General features: G+C 44.3%; 1 pseudogene; it reads left to right on the top strand.

Annotated features, from left to right (window-relative positions):
* The window catches only part of LOC116078677, a 33220-nt pseudogene extending 18692 nt beyond the window's left edge, over nucleotides 1-14528 (top strand).
* The last annotated feature ends 294 nt before the right edge of the window (nucleotides 14529-14822 follow it).

Below are 14822 nucleotides of genomic sequence, written 5' to 3'. Positions count from 1 at the left end.
ACACTGCTCAGCTTCTGATCTGTTTCATCAGGGTCTGGATTTTTCTCATCAGAGTTTCCAAGTCACCATTTAATATCATTATTGCTGCCTCTCTAAACACCATTGTTACTGCTACTGCCATTGCTTCCCCCAGTCCCCACCCCTAAGCCCCATCTCTCCCCTTGGCCCCCACCACTGCTTCTATTAAAGGCAGAGTGAGCCAGACACTAACTAAGAATTTTAATGTACTTTTCATTTAATATTTGCACAATGCTAAAGATTTAAAATGTATTATCTAGCTAATCTTTTCATAGTGTTAAAGATTTTAAATATACTATTTCTTCAGTCTTTACGCAGCACTAGATGTGGGGGGTATTTTTCTTTACCCACGGCTGTTGGTGGGCGCTGTATTTATTCTACTCTCTAACATGTCCCTTCCTGTTATTGGCCACTTTCCAGTCTTTGACCAGGAGCCCTAGAATCCAGACTTCCTAGGGGCTTCAGCAGACAAATTGCTGCAGGAGTATGTTTTTATTTCCAAAGTTGTAAACTGCACCAAAATAGGTTTTATGCAATTTACAATGTGTTTGACAAGCAAACAGGTTGTTGCTGCCAAATTCTGATATTTAATTGAACTTGTATTTGAGTACTGGGGACAATAAATACCCTACCAGTGGGGGAATAAAACAACAATAAAGGCACAGGGGATCTCCTGGGAAGGTCAGAGGGCACAGAGCATGCAGGATTCCGGGTACCCTACTCTCTTGGGTTATTTATGGAAATATTTCCAAAGGGCTGCTAAGGAGCTGAGGGACTCATGACCACCATTCTGATAGCTGTCAGGGAACAAGGCAGCTATGACTTTTATGTGTGTAAAAAAAATCCACGTGGGGGAGAAAGCATGCAATGTTTGTGTTTCAAGTCTGGTTTGATGTGCTTAATATGATGATTCCCAGTCCTACTTCTATATCTTCAAATGATATAATTTCACTACTTTTTATGGCTGAGTAAAACGCCATTGGCTGCACACGCCACTTTACTGTATCCATTTATCTGTTGATGGCTGTAATGTTAGTCATCTGGTTGCCATGACAAAATACCTGGCAAAGGGCAAACCTTGTAAGAGAGGAGGAGGAAGAAGAGTTTATTTTGGCTCGTATAGTCTGTCATGGAGGGGAGTCATAGCTGCAGGAGGTTGAGGCCACTAATCACAGTATGTGTTGCAGTCAGGAGGAAGGGAGAGAGGGAGAAAGAGGGAGGGAGGGAGGGAGGGAGAGAGAGAGAGAGAGAGAGAGAGAGAGAGAGGCTGCCATGCAGCTTGCTTTCCCCTTTCCATTCAGCCAACCAGGAAATGATGGTGGTCTTTGTCTATAAATCCAGCACCAGGTGATCCTATATCCTCTTCTGGGATCTGCTTGCATACAGTGCACAGACATGCCTGCAGGAAAAATACCCATACACGTTAAATAAAATAAAGAGTCTGAAAAAGAAGACAAATCCATAGCTGTCCACTCCTCCTATACAACACAGCCCTTATCTAATTGAAATTCTATACTCTGTGACCCTGTAACTTTCATCTCTTCAATTTCAGAGTCTGTAAGCACCCCCACCCCCACCCCGGGACCACCTTTCTAATCTCTGGTTCTATGTTCTCAACTGTCCAGTCTTGTAGATGAGATCATGTGACATTGCTTCATCTCAGCACATGTCTTTGTTTCAGGGCCATTGATGAATGGACCAATGAATGGATGATAGTGGTGATGGTGATGATGATGATGAAGATAAGACTCATTCATGATTTTTATTTAACTTTTTTTAAAAAGACATTAACCAAGGACTGCTTTATTTTTTTTAAAGATCCATTTATTATTATAAATAAGTACACAGTAGCTAACTTCAGATGCACCAGAAGAGGGCGTCAGATCTCATTACGGGTGGTTGTGAGCCACCATGTGATTGCTGGGATTTGAACTCAGAACCTTTGGAAGAGCAGTCAGTGCTCTTACCCGCGGAGCCATCTCACCAGCCCCTTTATTTAACTTTTTATTGATTCCTTGTGAATTGCACATCATGCATCCCATTTCCACCCATCTCCCTGTTTCTTCGTATTTACCCCCAAAAGGGAAAAAAATTCTCATTGTGGAAGTTATATAGTGTGCCACAGTGTGTCCCAAGTGTATCTTTTGTCCACACCTCTTTACTTATAAATGTTCATTGTCTTGTTCAAGGCCTCTGGCTCCTGCCTCACTATCAATAATAGATCCCCATCGAGACTCCTTTCCGACACCCTTTTGTTGCCCTGTTTCATGGAGATCCTGCAGTTTTGGATCTGTAGGACCAGCCCCTTCTCATGCTCCATAGATGGGGTAGATGTTGGGGTGGGCCAACTCAAAGTACTGGATCTGAGCCTGGGTGGTAGCTGAGCTAGTTAGCCAGCCAGCTCTCCCACACCCATACCACCAAGTTGAGGTCTCCAGTACTGCCCTGGCTAGCTCACCCAAAGCCACAGTTGGCAAGGGGCAGGACCAGCTCTCCAGCTTTCAGGACCCTTCTCCTTAGCCCACACCACCACTTGGTAGACAAGTTGCAGGTTCAGCTTTCCCATGCTCACACTCTCCCAGTCTGTTCCCTCATGCACCCACAACAGCGCCAGCTCAATATGACCCCCAGTGCACAGCCATGTGGACTGGGCAGGCAGACTATACTGGAGAAGGCCCCTGCCGGGCCTTGTGCAGTCCCAGAAGGCAAAGCAAGCTTGAAAACCTGAGAAGACCTCTAGTCAGTCAGGAGCCATGGGGCCCTGGTGGGATGAGCAAGCTGGAGAGATTCCTCAGCCAGGTGCCACACAGGCCTGGGCAGGCAGATTACACACAAGCTGACCCCTGCCCAGGTACTGCACAGAATGGGGATAACACTCCTAAGACTCCTCCTTACCACAGGATTTCCTTCTGACTCAAGGCCGACTAGTGTTACATTGTATACGCTTGCAGCAGCTGATGGAGTGGGGAGACTGAATATTCATGAGATAACTGACCATTCATAGCCTAAGGAAAAAGGTGTGAGGGTCTCAGCTGTAGTTAAGAAACAAGGCTCCCTCAGGTTGCAAAGCAGCTCTTTTAGTGAACAGACAGCCAAGCAGACCAGGCAGGTGCAATTACAACAGCGGGTCTCATAGCAGCACTTTGGGCGATCTGGTGTGATAGCCCATTTCCTGTGTGAACTTCAAAAAGAGTCCATCAGCACAGTGTTGTGTTAGTAGGGAAGCTGGGCATTGGGAAGGCTGGAGAAGTTTTACAAAAGCCATTGTGAAGGGTCAGGTGATGAGCTGTCCAGAAATATCTGAAGGACTGCTTGGCTGAGTGTGTGGGCTCAGGATTCGTGAAGGTATAGTTCACACAGTGAGGTGTTTCTCCAGCTGCTCAAACACCAAAAGCAAGCACGTGGAGTGGGTTTAACCTGAGTGGATTTCAGCCACCTGAGGCCTACCAAAAGCCAATGGAGCAAGCAGCTTGGGGTACAGGATACTGGCAACAGCCACAATGGAACACTGCACCCTGAACTCTAACCTAGATGTATGGAAAACTGAAGGACAAAGAGGGCTGGAGGATGGGGGAGGAAAACCAAGGAGCTACGGGTGACAGTGAGGCCAAGAGCTATTTTGGTGGTTGTAATTTTAAAAAAAAAAAGTCAGGGGTGGAAATGGAGGAAGCTGTGGTCAGCAACAGGGTGCTTGCATTCATGACCCTGGAGGTGGTGTTGAGGACCAGTGGGAAGGAAGAGTCAGGAAAGTCCCTGGAGGGTAAGAGATGAAGGCTGAGAGCCTCCACATGTTAGATAAAGTATGTTTCCTATACAAAACTTATTTTCTTTGCCTTTTAAAAAGCCGTTTGGAAAGTATGCATCCTGTTTTTATTTCTATTAATTCTTATTTCGAGGCTTAAAAAAAAAAAACCCACATCCTCAAACACAGATTTCCTCACTTCTCTTTATCAAGAATGGAATAAAATCCCCCTGGGGACAATGAGGAAACAGTACTTTCTCCTAGTCTTACAGTCTCCTTAGTTCCCGTGTAGTACATTAGCCTCGCAGTAGTATAATTAGGTCTTCGTTTCTATGCTGTGCTTCTCCTCTGTCTGGGTTTTAGCCGACCACTCTGCTGTGTGGTCACCGAAAGCAACCATCTAGACTTTTAGTTTTCGTTGTTCTCCTTTTGGTGGTCACTGCCAGGGTCTTCACAGTCTAGACTCCTGTGTTTGACTTACTCGTCTTTGGTTAAATCGGGTCTCCGTGCACTTTGTTTAGAGACAGTCAAACCAGGCACGGTGGTGTACAACTGCCATCTCATCATTCAGGATGCTGAGGCAGGAGGATTGTGAAGACTTATTCTTAGATATCTGGCATAGATGCTGATTGTGTTGATGGTGGTGGTGCTGGTGGTGCTGATGCTGCTGATGCTGGTGGTAGCGGTGGTGACAGTAAAAGCAGAAACAGCCACAGTCTCTATCTTCGCTTGAGTGTAACTCTAAGAGCAGAATATGAGACAAGGGTTGGGGGTAAAATTGTCAGTGGGAAATGATTCCATCAAGCAGAAGTAAGAGGAGACGGAGACAGCAGAGCTGAGAAGAGCCCTAAGGAGTCAGTCTAGTTACTCTGTGGCAATTTATATCAGTGTCTGCCCTCAACCACCTGAGGAATCCTGTAGGTTATCTCTGCAGCTCAGGAACAGGAGGCAAGGATACTTATCCACAACGGTAGCACTCTCTTCTTTAGGCAGCTACATCTGGGCACAAAAGAACAAATTCCTGAAGTGTTGGAGAAGAGATACCTGGAAGGGGAGAGGCAGCAGGCGGTGGATGGGCTCAGGGACTGAACACTGGAGCTTCAGCGAAAGTTATAGTGGCCAGGCTGCATACCTGTGTTGGTTAGGTGCATGTGTGCGTCTGTGTCCGTGTCTGAGTCTGTGTGTGTTTTGTAACGTGACATGAAATAGGAGCATCTGGGAAGAGGGCATGTTCATTGAGGAAACGCCTCCATCAGATTACCCTGTGGGCAAATCTGTGGGTGTTTTCTTGATTAATGATCTAAGTGATGCTACTCCTGACCTGGAGTGGTCCTGGATGACTTAAGAAACCAGGTTGTGAAAGGTATGGAGAGCAAGCCAGTAAGCAGCATTCCTCCACGGCCTCTGCTCATTCAGTTTCTGCTTCGAGTTCTCACCCTGACTTCTATTTATGATGGACTGTTAGCTATGAGATAAACTCTTTATTTCCTCCATGGTTTTTGGTCATGATTTATTGCAGCTATAGAAACCTAACTAGAACAACACTAATAGAATATATTATAATAATTGGCTTTTATCTCAGTCCCCATGTGCTAGTTCATGTGTACATTATGATATGCCACGAGACAGGTAAAGATGGAACGACTTTCCAAGTTGTCTTTATATGAACACTTCTGATGTATTATCCCCATTTCCAAAGAGATGCTATGATGCGTAGACCCATGGGACAGGTTTTTTTCTTCAATCCTTCCTAGATAGTATTGTCAACAACTGGGAACATTTTTTTTTCTATAGGTATTATGGTCATTTCTGTAATAGCAACACCAGGGAGAAGGAGACAGGAGGATTGCTCAGAGTTCAAGGCCAAACCTGGGCTACACAACAAAACCCTGCCTCAGAAAACAAGCCCCTCCAAAAGAAATGACACTTGCAACTGACTGTTGTCATTTCCAGACTCCGAAACCTTTTGGATCTTCAATGGTTACAGGACCTACTTAATTTAAAAAAACAATTCTTTCTCCATTAGACTGCTCTTCTTCCTTTGTTGAAAATTAATGGTCAATTTATTTTAGACTGTTTTGCTCCACTGATTAAGTTGTCTATATTGTTGCCAACACCACTGTCTTGATAAGTTTAGCCTTATAACATATTTTGAATCATTTGCACTGCTTCTCTGCTTTGATATTCTTTCTGAATGTTGCTGTGGTTACCACAGGTCTGCAGACTCTCCACAGACGATAGTTACTTTTTATAAGAACATCTCTGGGACCTTGTTTGAAGGTACACTGAATTCACAGATACATCTAGAAGTGATATTTTGCTGAAAGCTGTTTTGATCTAAGACTATGGTTATACCCTTTCATTTTAAGTTTCTCTTTACTTATCTCAACTATGCTGTGTAGTTTTTTTTCAAAGTAAAATATTTTCTTTCAAATATTTGTCACATTTACTTCCAAGAATGCTTCCTATTTTATGAAGATGTTTGTTTTTAATTTTATTTTGGCTGCACATTGTTAGCACACAGACACATTACTGATTGTTTCATATTCATTTTCTATGCTACAACATTGATAAATGTCTGTGTGAGTTTTAGTAGTATTTCTTCATTGTATTTTATAAATAGATGACTCTTCTGTCTATGAATTAATCAGACTGATTGCTTTCATTGTAATATAATGTCTTTCTGGTTGGGACATGCTTAAAATACTAGACCACAGAGAACAGAAGTATGAGGAGTAAATTGTGCCATGTTCCTTCGCTTAGGGGAAAAACACCCAGTCTTTTGCAATTAAATACGATATTGCTAAGCTACATTTATATTCTCTTTTCCCTTTTTGTTTTTAGCCTTTTGTGTGTATGGGTACATGTCTGAGCATGTTTGTGTGTACATGTTCATGTGTGCTTGTGTGTATGGAGGCCAGGCGTCTCCTCAATTGCTTTTCACCTTCTTTCCTTAGGGTTTTCTTTAACAATTGGTTAGACTGGCTGGCCAGCAAGCTCCTGGGATTGTTCTGTGCCCTTCCCCCAAGTCTGGGATTACATGTGTGTAACACTGTGTCTGGATTTTGCATGGTACCAAGGTTCTAAACTCAGGTCATCATTATGTACTGCAAGCACTTTACCATCTGAACCATCCTAGCTGTTGGGCTCTATTTGGCCTTGGTTTGGGCTTGAGGACAAACCTGAGCCTGGCTTGATTTTCGAGACCTGTCATTCACTCAGTACAACTTACTGACCTGAATGAGACTGCCTCTGCCTAGCTACTGCTGATGTATAAATTTCTTATAGGCCCTGTGAGTTCACCCTACACCCCTCATCATCTCACCCCATACTTCTATCCCCACCTCCTTGCTCTATCTATATAAGCAAATTGCTGTCATATTAAAGCGAGTTCTTGCTTCAACAAGACTCCTGGCCCGTGTGGTTCTTCTCCAGTTGCTGACACTATCCTGCTCAGCCCTGGAGAGACCCTTTGGGTCTGGGGTTCTCTCTTCGCAGCTACCTGCTGGCAAGGAGCCTACACTTAGCTCTCTTGACTGTAGGCCATAACTCTAATAAGGGTTCTCAAACACTTCAATCCCCCTTCTAGAACACTGTCCAAAGGTAGGGGAGAAAAGATGGTAAGTAGGACAAGAGGATGGGGACCTGTTTAGGAGTAGTTCTTTGGGGGCAGATTCCAATCTCTGTTTGTCAGGGTACCAGCAGTCCAGTTCAATAATGTAGGATAACAACAGTTCAGTTCAAAAGTGTCACCAAACACAAATTGGCAACAGTGGCACAATCCTGCGGAAACTGCCAGGCCACCTCAGTGACCAGGATCAGCCAGAATGCCAGGAGAAGTTCTCTGCCATTCCTCTCTCAACAAAGTAAAGGTCAGCAAAGACTTGAGACAAACGAAGCATTGCAAGGCTAGCTACGCAAGTGCCTCATCGCAGTCTGTTGAGTCCCAGATAGCTTAACTGCTTAGCAGCGCTTGTGGTGTCTGCCCCTGAGATGCCAGTAGGAAGCTCCATAGCTGAGTGAAGTTCCTGCTTCCCACTCTTCACTTCTTCCCCTGAACTCAGGCCACTCTGCAAGGATTAGAGGGTCATAAGTAATGTTACCCCACAGTTGTCAAAGTCTGGAATCTAAAAGCTAATCTGCATAGCTTCTTCTCTATCTTTTACTCAGATATGTGAAATTCATTATACTATTTTCCCTTTCTAAATATATCTCAATCACACCATTTTTTTCTGTTATCTACTGCCACCATTCTAATCTAAATTTCCATCGTTTCTTATCTAGGCTAGTAGAATGGGTTCTTAACTTGATCTTGCATTCTTACTCCCTCCTGAATCTGCAATCCACACTGTAGCCAGTGCACTTCTCAAAATGTAAATCTTGAAAACCCATATTCCCCCCTAACCTTTAATCCAAGCAAACTATTTGTGCTTGGGTAGCAATGATCTCTTTACTGTCTTGTTGGAGGGTAAACAAACATGGTGGGTGAAATCCACCTGAAGTCTATGTAACTTTATTAAGAGATGATTGTGAGTTACTTGAGTGAGGACTCGAAATGAGAGAAGATAGTGAATTCTCAGGAGAGAGAATGCACGATATTGCAGGCATGAAAATGAGCTTGCAACATAAATGTCACTAGAATTGCATCTTAATTATATAGTAATGTTTGTATGAATTTGTGTCCTGAGGAAGGACGATGTGAGTAGTGGAGGCTTATGGACAAGAGAGTAATGGATGCTGGTTGTGTAGCAATGCACACCTTGTGGGACACAATAAAAAGATAAGTAGAATTTTGTCTCTTAAGCTGAATGTTTCCATCTCATAACTTGCATATCCCTCCCCCGACACCTACCCCCAGAGTCCCCAGCACTTTCCTCTTTTCTGCTAACAGTCTTGAGCATGGCTATGTTGCTTTGAGAAAAGAGGGAATGAAAAATCCAAGAATTTGTTCAAGTCATATTTAACATAAGGGCACAGACAGCTTACCAGAATCTTCTGGGAATTTTAAACTTCCTCAACACAAAAACAAAAAAGACTCATGAAGCCAGGACCTGAGTTAGATGCTTTCTATTTGCAACCTGCCGCTCAGACTGGAACAAGGCAGCAAAGCAAGTTTATACCTTTGAAGATGATGTGGAACCAAAGCTGAATGAGGAACAGAAAACCGGAGAACTTAGAAGATGAAAGAAGGTACTGGCAGGTAGTAGGATCAGATAAAAGGGTTTCCTACAGCTGGCAACACTATCAAAGGTGGCATTGTTACTGATGGACAAACAATTCACCATTTTTCTTTAAAGGAGTGTTAGCCATTCCAGCCCTGTGATGCCAAGCAAGACCCTTAAGAGCCTGGCTTTGCTCTAATGTTGTTTGTGCACGTGCACACACACACACACACACACACACATACATGCATGCATGCACATACACCACACATTTACACTTTATCTTAAACATGACTTTATAAGTAAGTCTTTTTTTTTTTTTCGGTTTTTTGAGACAGGGTTTCTTTGTGTCCTGGAACTCACTCTGTAGACCAGGCTGGCCTCGAACTCAGAAATCCATCTGCCTCTGCCTCCCAAGTGCTGGGATTAAAGATATGTGCCACCACTGCCCGGCTAAGGTAAGTCTTCTTAAGCTGTGCCAGGATGAGGCTGGACACCTCTGTGTTTCCATGTCCCCTGTGATGTGGAGCAGATGGGAAGTCGCAGTTTTCATACTAGAAGAGTCCTCAGAGACTGGATTTGCAGGGCCTGTGAAAACAGTGGGAGCCTTTCCCAAGTTACAAATGGCATTGCACAATCAACATGTGAACGGCAAGAGCAGAGGCAAGGAGGTGGGAGACTTGGGAAGCACAGAACCCTATCTTCCCAGGCCTCTCAGCACTGAGCTGGAGCTGGTGTCTGAAGCACCATGCAGAGCACTCTGGGGCTGTAGCTTCTCAGCTGCTGACTTAGTCCTATCATCTCTGCTTAGAGCCTGGAGTTACAGTGAGCCATCTCATGGACAGAGATGGGCTAAGCATCACATCATCTGCTTCATGATGTAGCCAAGGGGTCCTTATACCCCTCAGTGCTCTACTGTTGTTCATTTGGTTAGGAAAATTTCCTCTTAGGGACACAGGGGTGTTGAAAGGCTTGTTGGGGACCAAGGAATGATTTTGGCACTGATTTCATTGGCTGAGAAAAGGGCACCTGGCTCTGGTACGCAGTGCTGAGCTGCAAAGAAGGTGGGCCAGGAGGAGAGCTGGCTGAAGATGCTTGCAGAGCCTCTGACTGATGCTCTTCTCCTGAAGATGCCTCCTACAATGGAGGGGACTCCTGCCAGCTGTAGTGTTCCAGGACTGTGGTTGGCATTGTGAGTGTTTCTTGTGAGACTCTGCGTGAGATGAATAAGCAGCACACAGGCTTCAAATCGACCAACCCCACTACAGTCCAGACCCCATGTCCCCCTGAGTATGCTCTAGGATGCTTTTTAGACTTCAAAATTCCAGCTATCATAACCACATGACACTTCTTTATCTGTAGTCTGAAGTCACCACCTGCAGCTCCCAAGCCAATGGGCTGTGTGCTCCTTATAGGTGTGAGCCTCAGTTTTTATCCTTGCTTCCCCTGTGTCCAGCACACTGATTTGTATGTGAGCGGAACTTAGTGACCACAGCATCAAGATCTGATGGGAGTGTTGGTAAGTATTGCTGAGGTGAGGTTGGTAAATATTGGTGATGGGAAGCAAGCCTGGTGGTTTTGGAGTGAAAAGTGACTAGATCAATAGCCTCAGCTATAGGCTGATTGTCATTCTGGGGTCTCTGCTTCCTGCCCTTCAGTTTCTTCAGCTGCAAAGAGAAGAAGGCAGAAGACCATTTCCAGAGTACCTTCCGATCCAGCACCACACATATCTTTCTCTTTGGCTCAGTAACAGTGCCAACTATTGTGTTTGTGGGTGTCCCAGTTGAGGCTCAACACAGCACTTAGAGAGAGGACCAACACTTACTTACATAAGAAAATTTAAAGGCAAAGAGATGAGCATGTCTAAGTTCATGCAATCAGTAAGGGATGGAAACCACATTCAAAGTCAGAGGCCTCTGACCCTTTACAGACCCAGCTCTACCAATTAGGGATAAGAAAGGACAGGGGTGGAGAAGAGCTACTATGAAGGGTGGACTCACTCCTGTTACTTCTTCTCTACCTCACCTGTCCCATGGATCTCAAGCCCTGGCTTTGATAACTTCCAAGGATGGAAATCTCATCTCTCTTTACACAGAGGGAGACAGTACCAATAACTGAAGAGTTCTTAAAATGTCTCCTCTTATATATTGTACATCTGGGTCTTGGTTCTTATAATGGGCACAAGGAATAAAGAAGCCCTGAGCAGGGCCAGCAAGGTGGCTCTGTGGGTAAGGCCTGAGTTTGATCCTCGGACCCACAGGTTGGCAGGGACAAACTGAGAACCATAATGTTCTCTAGTGGTCACATGTGCACCATGACCACTAACTAACTAACTAACTAACCAACCAACCAACCAACCAATCAATTAACAACTAACTAACTAACTAACTAACCAACCAACCAATTAACAACTAACTAGCTAGCTAGCTAGTTAGATAACTAACTAACTAACTAACTCATTGTAATTGAAAAAATCAAAATAGACAAACCAACCAGATCTCAGAAGTTATCTACATGCTTTGCAAAAATAAGCTAAACTGAACTTGGATTTTTTTTTTGGCTAGTCTTGTAAATGTCTGTATTAAAGAGAAACAGAACTTAAGGCCAATCCGGGAGAAGCAGAAGCACATACAAATTAGACAACTAGAGGTTTCTCCCAGGATACAATAGAAAAACACAAAGAAACATTCTTTGTTTCACTTCTGTAGCTGTTCCATAGCACCCCACAGTGTTTCAAAGTGTCCCACAGTGTCCCATAGTGCTCCTAGAACAGGTGAAGTAGATAGAGAAGGAGTAACAGGAGACTACCTTATAGTGTCCCACTTATTATAGGCTACCTTACAGTGTCCCACAATGTCCAGTAGTGCCTCACCATGTCCTATTCTGCCCCGAAGTGACCCATAGTTTCCCATAGTGTCTCATTGTGTCCTGCAGTGCCCTACACTTCCCCATAGTGCCCCCATAGTGCCTCATAGTGTCCCATGATGACCCATGGTGTCTCACAGCAACTGAGAGTTTCCCATAGTGTCATAGTGTCCTATAGTGCCTCTTAGTGTCCCATGATGACCCATGGTGTCTCACAGGACCTGAGAGTTTCCCATAGTGCCATAGTGTCCTATAGTGCCTCATAGTGTCCCATGATGACCCATGGTGTCTCACAGCAACTGAGAGTTTCCCATAGTGCCATAGTGTCCTATAGTGCCTCATAGTGTCCCATGATGACCCATGGTGTCTCACAGCACCTGAGAGTTTCCCATAATGCCATAGTATCCTATAGTGCCCCCAACACTGCTATAAAGCTTCTGGGTGCCTTCTGACTTGGAATCATTTTATCCTTGAATTGTTGTTCATTTGCACAAATAAAATTCTAATTTTCCCTGTGCCTCAGTTTGCCTTTTAAACTAGTCCAACTCTTCTGACTTCTTTGTCAAGTATCCTTCCTGCTGGCAGGAGGGATGAGAGTGCCATAGAGGTTATGAGGGCTCTGCTATGCCACACTTCTAGGCCATTTTTAAGCAAGGGATCTGGGCTTCAGACAGATCACTCTTAAACTACAAGGCTTCTGTGAGTCTCCTATGTGAGGCTGCTCAGCACATAGTGTGGCCTCATCTTTCTCAATTTCTGCTTCTCAGCAGCCATCAGGGCACATCCTAGCTGCATCAAAGCATCAAACTTCAGAATTGAATCTGACCAGACCCTATTTTCTTGGGTCAATGGCCTTTTGGAGATGAGGATGCACGCAGGACTCATGGATTTCCCTCAGTGTCATGACTAATTGCTAAGAGACTAAGAAATCGTACAGGCTATCATCTTGGGGGGTGGGGGGGTGTCATCTGTGCTCATTCGGTGCTTAGTTTCCTGAGTATGTTCCTATGTGGGAGTCCTGTGTGGTTGGCTTTGCTTGGTCTTGTACAATGTAGCATGTTGGCCCCGGAGTTCTTGAGGCATTCTTCAGGGAGAAGCTGACCTGGAAAACATCAGGGCTTGGGCATCTCCAAGGAGCACTGGTCTCCTCTCTACCCTCTCCAGTGGATCTCTGGGATCCACTGTTTTGTTCTGCACTTCCATGAGGCAGTGGACACACTAAGTATAGGTGGACTATTGTGTGACATACAAATGTCTCAATATACTACATTGTGACCATAATATATAGGAGAGAGATAAGAGAGGAAGTGGGGGTGGAATGCACTCCTGATGGTGGCAGCTGAAGCGGCTGAGGAAAGATGCATATAAACTAGAATGGTTGCCATTGTCCTGAGGGTCACACAATAAGGATGACAAGGACAAGAAAAAGAACTAGGAACCATCCATACCAACTAGAGGTGGGGAGAGAAAACAAAGCTGCTGCCAGCAAACTGCCTCTGGTGATGTGATGGCTCACACTCAACTCAGCTGAGGAAACTTACTGAAGTTAAAGAGAATTAAAGACTGACTTCCTGTGGAGGAAAAGCTCATTAGAAATCAGGGACAGACAAACCATTAGACAAAAAACAAGAGCAGGGAAGATTGAAAATAGATGATCCCAGGGATCCCCGATGTCTTTCAGAAACCATTAGAAGAAGAACGAGAACAGGGAAGATAGAAAGTAGGTGATCCCAGGGATCCCCAATGTCTGCAGGAAAGCTGCAGAAGGTCATTGATGATAATCACACCATTGTGTCCACACCTCTGGGCTCAGAACATTATGTTAGCATCCTTTTGCTTGTGGACAAAGATCTGCTGGGACTAGGCTCTTCAGTCCTGCTCAGTTACAAGGTGTATTTGTCATAGGGATGCTGATGGATGATACAGAGTCTCTGGTCACAGTAATGAAGAAAGAAAAGGTCCCTCAGGAGAATTATGAAGATGTTGTTGTCTTGGACAAGTAAATCCAGGAGATTATGGAATCTGTGGGGCTCTGTATTACCCACCCTCAGTATTACAAAGAGATAAGAATATTGCTCCCTCAGGGATCATTCACTATAATGAGCTGGGCACAGGTAAGCCCTTATTGGACAAAGCAACAGTGAGCCAAACTTGGATCCTCTTTTCAGAGTGGTTGGCTCAGGAACTACATCAAAAGTACCTGTGTGACAGACACAAACTCATACAAGAACTGTTTTGAGTTGCTGAAAAGCATATACCACCCATCGTATTTATTGATGGCATTGAGACCAAATTTTAAACTCTGGAGTTGAGGAAGACATCCAGAGAACAGTGTTGGAATGGTTGAACCAGTTGGATGCTTTGATTCAAGAGGAGATGTGAAAGGTATCATGGTCACAAAACAAATCAAAACTTTGGCTCCAGCTCTTACAAAGCCAGGTTGCGCTAGCAGGATGATAAAGCTCCCTTTGCTCGATGCAAAGACTAAGATGGACATCTTCTATATTCACACAAGCAGGGATGACACTGGGCAATGGCATAACTTTGGATGATTTGTTCATGGGTAGGATGGCCTCTCTGGGGCCGGTATCAATATAAGCAATCTGTACCAAAGTCTTGATGGGAATGTAAATGAAGGTAACAAATAAAGATTTCCAAAAAAAAAAAAAAAAAAATCTAAAAAGTGTGTTCTTTATGAAGAAGAACAAGACAGTGTGTCTGAGGGATTCTACCTCCAGTGATCCTTAGTTGCCTCCAGGAAAGTGAGTGAGAGTTTTAAAACCCCACCTATGAGGATGGGAAGTTGCACTGAGGAGATCATTTTCTAGTTGATTTTTGCAAATCAAGATAGTTTGTGTCTTGGAGGATAATGTGCAGGGTACCTATCATGCAGTCTCCGTCCGTTGGTCATTGTGATGTGAATAAAGCATTGCCTCAGATTGCAGAGAGAGAGAGAGAGGGAGAGAGAGGGAGAGAAAGAGGGGGAAGGAGGGAGGGAGAGAGAGAGAGAGAGAGAGAGAGAGAGAGAGAGAGAG

Source organism: Mastomys coucha, unplaced genomic scaffold (genome assembly GCF_008632895.1).
Source record: "Mastomys coucha isolate ucsf_1 unplaced genomic scaffold, UCSF_Mcou_1 pScaffold5, whole genome shotgun sequence".
NCBI lineage: Eukaryota > Metazoa > Chordata > Mammalia > Rodentia > Muridae > Mastomys > Mastomys coucha.
This window is presented reverse-complemented; position numbering and strand designations above follow the sequence as displayed.